General features: G+C 41.6%; 1 protein-coding gene across 23 annotated transcripts in view; it reads right to left on the bottom strand.

Moving 5' to 3' along the window:
• The window catches only part of SGMS1 (sphingomyelin synthase 1), a 279,380-nt gene that overhangs the window by 195,334 nt on the left and 73,306 nt on the right, over nt 1–10,740 (bottom strand). The gene's annotated exons all lie outside the window — the stretch shown is intronic.

Below are 10,740 nucleotides of genomic sequence, written 5' to 3'. Positions count from 1 at the left end.
TCTAAAACCCCTCCCTCCAGCGTGGGAGGGCAGTTAGCTGCCAGATGTACAGCCAGGGACCCTTCACCGGCAGAGTATACTAGCAGCCTGCCTATCCCGTTCTTTCCAAGAGGAAATGGGTTGGAAATCCTGTACACTCATTCTTTTATTAATAAAACTTTTGGGGGACGAGGGCTCTATATACTAATATATACTCACTGAAGGGAAATTAGAAGAGAGGGGACAAGGCACTAACATTATTACGAATTTCTTGCCAACCTTTCTCATTTGAGATGTTTTTTAACAAAAACAGAATCCTAGACTATACCAGTCTTCATAGGTTGCATAACACCAGCCTAGACAGACACCTCTTATTATGTAACTCAGGCCTCACTTTACAGTATCTCCTGAATCGTATGTCCCACGTGGTTGGAGAAAATTCCCTATTTCTCTGACAGCCTCACTCATAAAGTGCGCTCAAAGCTCTCAGCTCGAAACCCCAGCTACAAAGAGGGTTCCTGAAACCAAAGGCCACCTCTACTCACACACAAAAGTACCTATCTTCACCAAAACAACAAAACTCCTTACATGAGAAAAAAATTCCATAGCTAACTAAATTCAGTAAACTCAGGGTTAACCCAAACCCAAAAGACGTCTAAGGTAAGACTTCCAGAGCCTTAACACACTAAATGTGAGATGTGAATGGCGTGTAGAGGCTGGTGGATATGCTGACCTGCCTCCCTTCACAAAGCTATTTGTCCCACCCCCTGTTTTGTTTTTCCCCATGGAGTCTTCTCCTAAGAATAGCGTCCCATAGAGTATATTCTAAGAAATGCTGCTGCAAAGTATTTCCTTAAAACAAGACCTAAATTCTTAGTGGGCTGATTCACTGAAATAGCTCTGTGGCCTCATCTTTGAGAATCAGAAGCCTACAATGGACCAGGCCTTCGACCGGAAACCTGACTCTTCTGCAAGTCAGCTCTAGCACCCGAGACTCTCTCACATCTCTGATTGAGACACTTCTTGGGAGAGGGAGCCAAGCCTAGTCTTCAAGGGTGTTTCCCCAGCCGCTCAGAGACATGAGTGCACCATGTTTCACAGTAGGGAATTTCCTAGGCATAGTTTCAAGCTAGGCAAATGTAGCTGTTATTAATGTATTAGACTCAGTCTTTATACATTCCTCTTAACTAAACTGATATCCCTTCTTTCTTCCCACCCTTTAACTGAGTCAGGACCTCCCTGCCCCCAACATTTATTCCCTGTAATCAGAACCCTAATTTCCTCTGTGATCAACTAATTCAGGATAAGATGTGAGGGACTAATAGCTCCTTAGAACTACCAGAAATATCTGGATTTAAAAATGGTTAAATATTGAAATATTTGGATAAATGGTTGACGAAGCACCTTTTAATACATTAGACCACGTTTTTATTTACTGTATTAAACTGTTTGTTTTCATTAAAAAAATAATTACACATGTTCACCTTAAACATTATAAGAACTAAAGCCCTAAGAAAGAATTCTAGATACCTAGAATTCTACCACTTAAAGATAGTCCAAGTGAACATTTTGATTAATGTCTTTACAGGTTCTTTCCCTCTGTGCTTACAGTTTCTTTACTGAAATGTTAACTTTATATATTCTGTTACAGCCCACTGTTCACACATTCTGCCCCATGTCAATATTCTTCTTCATCACTGTCATGGTTACATAATATTCCATTATATAGACGAATTATAACATATTCATCCAACGCCCTTTGGATGAACAATGTTCAGTTTCAAACAATGCTCATTAAGCATCCTCAAAGCCAAATCTCTCAACACAGCCCTACTCATTTCCTTAGCAACGACTCCTAGAAGCAGGCTCCCTGTGTCAAAGGAAGGACACACTGTTTCTCATTTGGTCACAGGAGACCCTGTAGGGAGAACAGCCTTTGAGTCATTTCAGTTTGCGTTTCTCTCAGCCTCCTGTGGCTGAACTTTCTCAGTCTGTTCCTGTTGCCTTTATTGTTAGTCTAATTGTTATCTGCTTGTCAAGATATTCAAATCCTATAGTCTATTGGACATCCTTAGTTTGACAAGTTATCTGGCTTAACGTAGTCTCTTGGTCCTTTAAAGTAAGATCTGAAGTCATCCTGTCAGTTCATCCTTTTGTGTTCCTAAATTTTTATCCACCTGTCATTTCTCTGATACCTCTAACTGAATGACTGATAGGAATAAGCAAATAATCCAGGACCCTGTACTGATCCTTAAGCTCAAATCTTTTTTTCTTTCCACAGGAGCTTTCTAACCCACAGGCAAAATAACTCAAGGTTTGCAAACTCAGAACACGTGCCTCCAAATTTCAAATCCTACTGCTAAGAGCACTCACCTGGGAAGATGTCAGTGATAATAAAGTATAGTCTTCCCTGCCCCTACCCAGTCTCACGATGTAACACTTAATTTACTTAGCATCACTCTTTATTTTTGTGGGACCGAGATGTCATCAGGACAATATGCGGTGGTATTTTTTTTACATCAGAGGGTTTCCTGAGTGGAACAGTCGTAGGAGCTCAGGATTATTTTCTAGTCATCACTCTCATCTACACTGTACCATTAAGAAGGGTGAAGCTACAAAGCACAATCCAAGAAGAGTGACAGCATCAGCATCAGAGCACAGCTGCCATCCAGGAGAGATACCCTTGACCATCTGTATACTTTCCCAGCACATGATTAAGCTCATACTGCATCTACCAGGCCACAAGATTCATTACATATTAAATGCTTGGTCTATTGTCAAGGAAGCCCTGGACAGGATTCAGACAAATCCAAAGAGCCCCAGTGTTTCTTGTGCGGGTACCATTAGCATTCTGGACAGGACAATCCTTCATTGTGTGGGACTGTCCCAAGGACTCAGGGGCATTTAGTATCCCACCCCCTCGGGATGCTAAATGCTAATATTCACACCCCTCATCATCATTGTAAGAACCACAAACGTCCTCAGAGGTTTCTAAACACTAGGGCAGGATGTGGGGGGAACACCATTCCCAGTGGGAACCTCTGTTTCTACTTGGTGAGACAGAATTAACACTTAAGAAATGACAGAAAACATTATTATTCTGGATGGAACTGTGCAGTGCAAGTTGTAAGCACCATAAAGGGTCAAAGGAGATGGAGGAAGGCTCAAGACACAGAGCAAGCCGAGCTGTGAACAGGAGATGGAGATCTGCCACCTCTCTCAGGAGTCCAGTCCAGGGCTGAAGTTTGCCCTGAAATGCTTTCTCATCAACACCCTGGATTTCCCCTGCTTTAAGCTGATTACACGAGCTACTACAAGTAAAACACATCCTACACACTTGGCAATGTCAACTTTTAAAATGCTGTTATTGTTTCTGCCTTCCGGTTCAGGGCAAGTTTCCTCCTTGCATCCTGGGCATCCAGTGAAGGCAGGAAAACAGTGAGAGTCTTGGTGACAGTGAAGGACACTACCATCCGGCCCCTGTTAGGCTGCTCCAGAGAACTAAACCAGAAGCACTGCCCCCTCACTGCAAGACTGGCCCTCACTCAGGACTGAGGAGACCAGAACCTTACTTGGTTCCTCTCCACCCATGTCAGCTGTGGTCAAAGGGCCATTGTTTCCAGAGGACCAGCGTGTTTAAGCCTCTGGGAACAATGCCCCTTGTTGATCTTCCGTGTTCCAGTTGAATAAGGTCATTGACTGTTTTCAACCATGGCCACAATCAATATCTTCACCTTTTATTGTACAGCATTGGCAGTGAGGTGTTTTCTGATGTCATCGTTCTGCTCAGGTGAGACTGAAAAGGTCAGTGAATGAGCCATCCTTTATAGATCCTATTCAAAGTGCACTAATGACGCACCTTATCCGAGGTATTATATGGGCCAGAGTTCTCAAAGTTCTGGAGCTTATTTAAAATGCAAAAAGCTTACTTAAAATGCAGATTTCTAAGCCTCAGAAAGTCTGATTCAGCAAGTTGTAGGGGAAGACACCTGCCATTTAACCTGTTTCTCATACAGGCACTCCATGGGTGCACTTTGTGAAACACTGCCACAAAATGATAGTAAACTAAATAAAACTAGAATCTCCTTGAAATGTATTCTTCACTAGCAAAATAAAAACGAAACATCTGGTAAATCTAAAATAGAAACAAGAGATCAACTTAATTTTCAAAGAAAATTAGAGTCCCTGTTGTAAGGCTCATGGATACCAATGGTAAGCCTATAATTAAAACTTATATTTATGTATATAAAGAATTTACATTTTAGTCTCCATACAAGAGTGGCTGATCACAAGATGAGTATCTGTTACATCAAAGCACAGTGAACGTAACCATACAACCTTATATTTGGTTAAGTTTTACTAATTTCTCAATATTCTTATTTTATCCTCATGAAAGAATATCTTATCTTCCCATCTGATAACTTGCATCAGACTGCCATGCAACTAAGCCATAAAGAGTTTATGCAGGATGTCTAAAGATCAAGACAGGAACCCAAACATCTGGAATGCCATGCCTTTTTCTGCTAGATTAGAAATGGCAAACAGGTTTCATGCCACATGCCAACTCAGATAGACCAGTAAACCAGAAACAGGTGCCTAGAGTGCAGGGCTAAGAAAGCCAGCCCAGGGGAACGGAGGGGTGACAGAGCAGCAACATCTGCCACAAGTACAGGTAAGAAAGGTGGTGGCATCTCTACACACATATACTAGACATGCCACCCTTTAGAGTATTTAGAAGCACTTAAAATAGTTTATAAATATTTCAACTATTTTCATTTTATAAATATTTCAGTACTTTCACTACTTTCATTCCTTCACTTAACAAATAAGATTAAGTGTCTACTACATGCTAGGCACAATGCTAGGTACTAGGGCTATACTGACACAGTGATAAGGACCACCAATGGGATGAATGTGATGCAGTAAGGCAGTCTCTAACCTAAGGCTTTACCTGACAAAACAGTATTTAAGAAAGAAACAGAAGTCAACAAAATTTTTAAAAGGAGGGAGGAATAAACAAGTAGGACTTCATCAGACTAAAGAGCTTCTGGAAGGCAAAGGAAACCAAGATCAAAATGAAAAAACAACCCACCAACTGGGAGAAAATATTTGCAAATCATATATCCAATAAGAGGTTAATCTCCACAATTTATAAAGAGCTCACACAAACTACAAAAAACAACAAACAACTCAATCAAAAACTGGGCAGAAGATATGAACAGACGTTTTTCCAAAGAAGATATACAGATGGCCAACAGGCACATGAAAAGATGCTCAACATCACTAATCATCAGGGAAATGCAAATCAAAACTACACTTAGATACCGTCTTACGTCCATTAGAATGGCGATAATCACCAAGACAAAAAAACAACAAATGTTGAAGAGGTTGTGGAGAAAAGGGAACCCTCATCCACTGCTGGTGGGAATGCAAACTGGTGCAACCACTGCGGAAAAGGGTATGGAGACTCCTCAAAAAATTAAAAATAGAAATACCATGTGACCCAGGTATCTCACTACTGGGTATTTACCCAAAGAACTTGAACTCAACAATTCAAAGAGATTTATGCACCTCTATGTTCATTGTAGCATTATCAGAATAGCCAAGACATGGAAGCAACCCAAGTGCCCATCGACAGATGACTGGATAAAGAAGATGTGGTATATATATACAATGGAATACTACTCAGCCATAAAAAGACAAAATTGTCCCATTCACAACGACATGGATGAAGCTTGAGGGCATTACATTAAGCAAAATAAGCCAGACAGAGAAAGACAAACATCATATGATTTCACCCATATGTGGAATATAAACAAACTTACGGACAAAGAGAATAAATTAGTGGTTACTGAGGCAAGGGGTGTGGAGGCTGGGCAAAAAGGGTGAAAGGGCACATTTATATGGTGTATGACAAACAATAATGTACAACTGAAATCTCACTATGTTCTAAGCTATTATGACCACAATAAAAAGAATTTTAAAAAGGAAGGAGGAAAGAGGAAGTGAATGCTATTTCTTTTTTTTTTTAATTTTCTTTTCTTTTTTTTTTTTTTGTGGACAATTAGTCCTGAGCTAATATCTGCCACCAATCCTCCTCTTCTTGATGAGGAAGATTGGACCTCAGCTAACATCCATGCCCATCTTCCTCTACTTTATATGTGGGACACCCACCACAGCATGGCTTGACAAGCGGTGCCATGTCCGCACCCAGGATCCAAACTGGTGAACCCCAGGCTGCCGAAGTGGAACATGGGAACTTAACTGCTATGCCACTGGGCCAGCCCCTGAATGCTATTTCTGAGGAACCAAAACCAAGCCATCATGGCTGGATCACAGAGAAGGAGGGGGCATTGGGGAGGGCTAGGGACGGGCAGGCAACAGTCAGGTCACATAGGACTTTGAGGTCGTAAGATTATAATTTCAATTTGAGACCATGGGAAGTCATGGAAAAGCTGGGTGATACAGGTTTATTCGCTTTTTGGTTTTGGTTTTTTGAGGGAGGCGGGGGTGAATTGCCAGATTTGCATTTCCTAAAGAGGATGGAAAAAGTCACAGGGGACGGAGAGTCCCTACTGCAGTCACCCAAGTGACCAGACCAGGAGGATGGCAATGAGATGGGGAGAAATGGATGGATTTGAGATACTTTTTGGAGGCAGAATCAACAGTGCCTTGATTTGGGAAAGAACACAGAAGATGACAGAAAGGGAGAACAGCAAGATGCAGCAGCTCTGATTAAAGTGCTTAGGACACATTCAAGTGGAAACTCTACAGGGCAGCTGGACCAGCCGGGGCTGAAGACCTTAAGAAAGGTTTAAGATCTGAAAACCTGGGGGTTGCAGGCACAGAAACGGATACGACCAAAAACATGAATTCCTTATCTTCTGCTTTCCAATTTAGTTAAATTTTCTAATAGTTATGCTGCTACACGTCTAAAGACTTAATCCAGCAGAGATGTTACCATGTTAAGTTTCTTATTTTTTAAATTACAGCACTTACTACAATTTTTAACTTCTCATAACACCTTAATTCAAACAACTAGAAAACTACTATACAAAATATTTCCCAAAGATTTTGCACTTTCCTGCCTTGTTAAGTATGGCACAGCAACATAATTTCATCTTTCTTGGGAGATTTAATACTTTACACACCTTAATGTCCTTAATGTCCTCCTGAGGGGCAACAGTTTATCATTCAGAGCTCACAGTTTATCATTCAGTGTGCACAGGGAATGCCTAGCTCGGCTGCCATGTCATCTGTCATACTCTAACTGCACAGAGCTGTTGTTGCCCTACTTGGAAACAAGACCAGGAGGTGGGGCCGGATCCTTCAAACTGTAATAAAGATGCTGATCCCTGGCTGAGCCACCCACCCACTCTGGGAGGTATTTTGGAGGAAAAGCCTTGTTTCTAATTCAATCAAGGGAACTAGGGTGGAGCCTCCAAAAGTCATGACTAAAACCAAACTGTAGGACTCATCCACCTTATAAATGGACTTGCATTCCTGGAGTTGACGTTTTCTTTTCTGATAGAATACCAATCTCTTAGGAAGAAGGCACTAAAACTGGCCGTTATTCCACTTCAGGGAGTTTCTTTTTCTTTCCTGCAAACAGGTTTTAATAATGAAAAGCTCAAGATGCTGGCATCCAGAGGTTGAAGAGGCTGCATGTCTCACACCTTTTCCTCAATGTTTTCTTAAAATCTTCCCACAGCCACCACCACCACATCAGATTCTGAAGGCACAGCTTTGAAGTTCCAGCAACCAGATTAGACCCTGTGGGAAAGAAAACTGAAGACTACCACACCCTATGACTTCCACTTTTCATTCTTCAAAGACTTGTACAGCACACAAGAGAGGTATGTAAACAAGGTTTTCCAGGTTCTGTGTGTCTGAAAATGACCGAAAGTATGTTTATTATTCTCCCTAGAATTATTTTTAAAAATTCAAAAAGATCTGACGCACATAGCTATTTACAAATCACCGTTTTGAAGTGCTGCCACTCATTTAATTCTCAGACATCTGTATAAGAACAGAGTATGAGATACCTGAAATATTGAGATAAAGAAGAAAAACTAGAATTTCTATGATGCCACCATTCTGGGTTTAGAGCAAAACTATGCATACTTATCCATTAAAAAAAAAAGGTCAAGGGGCTGGCCCTGTGGCCAAGTGGTTAAGTTCGCACACTCCACTTCGGCGGCCCAGGGTTTCACCAGTTCGGATCCTGGGCGCGGACCTAGCACTGCTCATCAGGCCATGCTGAGGCAGCGTCCCATATGGCACAACTAGAAGGACTCACAACTAAAATATAAAACTATGTACTGGGGGGCTTTGGGGAGAAGAAGGAAAAATAAAAAATAAAGTCTTTAAAAAAAGGGGGGATCAAGACAGGCCAGCCCCAGTGGCCTAGTGGTTAAGTTCGGCATGCTCCACTTCAGTGCCCAGGTTCGATCCCTGGGCGCAGACCTATACCACTCATCTGTTAACAGCCATGCTGTGGTGGCAGCTCACATACAAAAAGAGGAAAACTGGCAGCGGATGTTAGCTCAGGGAGAATCTCCCTCAGCAAAAAAAAAGCTCAAGAGGGTGAGAATTTATGAATAACATGAGTCAAAGTAAAATGGTTAAAAACAAAAAGTACCATAAAGTTTGAAAAGACAGAAAAGCTACTTATAAATATATTATAAAATGTATAAAACTATATATTATATAGGTACATATTATATAAAATATATAAAGCTATACATTATCTGTAAATTACATATATCACAATCCTATATATTATTCAGGAAGTCTCAATTTTTGTTTGTTAATTGTTTCTTATTTTTCAGCAACCATTCAGGCAGGGTTTTTGGTTATCGTAACGCCAACTGCAAAAAAAAAAAAAAGGAAAACTTTTTCCAATCTCCCAGCTTTTACTGGTTTCTATTGTTGTTTTTTTAAAATGTGAGTAATCTGTCACTTTCTTTTTTCTCCCCGAAGCCCCAGCACCTAGCTTTATATCCTAGTTGTAGGTCATTCTAGTTCTTCTATGTGTGATGCCACCACAGCATGGCTTGATGAGTGGTGTGTAGGTCGGTGCCCAGGATCCAAACCAGCAAACACCGAGCCATTGAAGAGGAGTGTGTGAACTTAACCACTCAGCCACAGGGCCAGCCCCACTTTTATTGTTTTTAACGTGCAACTTACCTGCTTCTCAGACCAAAGACATGCCATCGCTGTTTAGACTTGGACCAACTTCCCTCACACACACAATGTCTATATATTCCCCACATTAGGCCAACTTTAACAAGTGACATTAGGCAACCACATCCAATCTCCCACAATCCAGACAGCATGAGGAATAATGTCAGCACCCAAGCTATCTTACAGACCAAGTGTTGACCTTCTGCAGAGCAGTGAACATTTCAAAACAAACTTAGATTTTCCATTACCATATCCTCAGCTGGAAAAACTGACTCTGTAGGAAAGCTGGCAACTTGACTTAGGACTGACCCTAAAGTCTGAGGCTGGTTTTCACATCACTTAGAATCACAGTTGGGCGTGGGGGGCCGGGTGAGGACAGCATGGGGGGACGCAGTGCGCTTCAGCTTGTCGCACAGCCAGCCTGAGGCTGGCCCTCAATTAAGTTTTTTTTTTTTTTAAAGATTTTATTTTTTTCCTTTTTCTCCCCAAAGCCCCTCAGTACATAGTTGCATATTCTTCATTGTGGGTCCTTCTAGTTGTGGCATGTGGGACACTGCCTCAGCGTGGCTTGATGAGCAGTGCCATGTCCGCGCCCGGGATTCGAACCAACGAAACACTGAGCCGCCTGCAGCGGAGCGTGCGAACTTAACCACTCGGCCACGGGGCCAGCCCCTCAATCAAGTTTATTTTTAAAAGTCAAGGTGAGTAGATGCATGTGTTATGTATCTAGTTGTAAAAAATTATTAACCATTAGAACAAAAGGGTTTGGGATAAAAACAAATCTGTAAGTGAAGCAGAAAATAACCCTACTGATTCAAGAGAAAAGGAGTTTCTGTAGGGATTGTGACCTACATGTGAGTGAACCCCTGAAACAGTGTGTGACTGATGTCCCACTTAAAGAGGAGGCAGAACGGGTAATGGGGTTTTGAGGACAAAATAACCACATATGGAGCACTTCCTTCAGCAGGAAGTAGACAGGGACTACTGACTCCCAAAAGCCAAGGCCCCAAAATAATCTGCGTGCTGAAACCAAAAACTCAGCTTAGTTTGGCCTGATGACCATGCCTGTGAGTAAACTCTACAGCTAAGTTTTTAAACCAAAACACTTTTCCATTTGATTTGATTCCAAATGTTTTTTAGCAAACAAAAGGAAAAGAAGAAGAAAGAAAAAGAAAAAACTCAAACCCACATTCACTCAAGTGACAGAAAACTGGCCACTACAGGAGCCATGCAAAGAATGTAGTTACAGCCTTCAAAGGCAGTCCTGGGGAGGTGTCCCCAACACGTCCTATATGGGCAGCTGACCAAAATCAGTACTCATCTTCCATGAGAGACCATTCTGAGGAAGAAAATACTCCTTTGGACGTGTAGGTTCTGATACATTTATTTCTTAAACGTCTGCAACTTGCAGGAAGCTAATAATAAAAACAACAATATCACGTAACAGTTACTGAATGCCTGGGGTGCCTGACGTGCTTTAGGAATTAACCACTGATCCCTGCAACAACCCTGAGATGGTTACTTTTACTGTCCCCACTTCACAGGCAAGGAGACTCAAGCACAGAAGGGTAGAGT

This window comes from Equus caballus, chromosome 1 (assembly GCF_041296265.1).
Source record: "Equus caballus isolate H_3958 breed thoroughbred chromosome 1, TB-T2T, whole genome shotgun sequence".
Lineage (NCBI taxonomy): Eukaryota > Metazoa > Chordata > Mammalia > Perissodactyla > Equidae > Equus > Equus caballus.
This window is presented reverse-complemented; position numbering and strand designations above follow the sequence as displayed.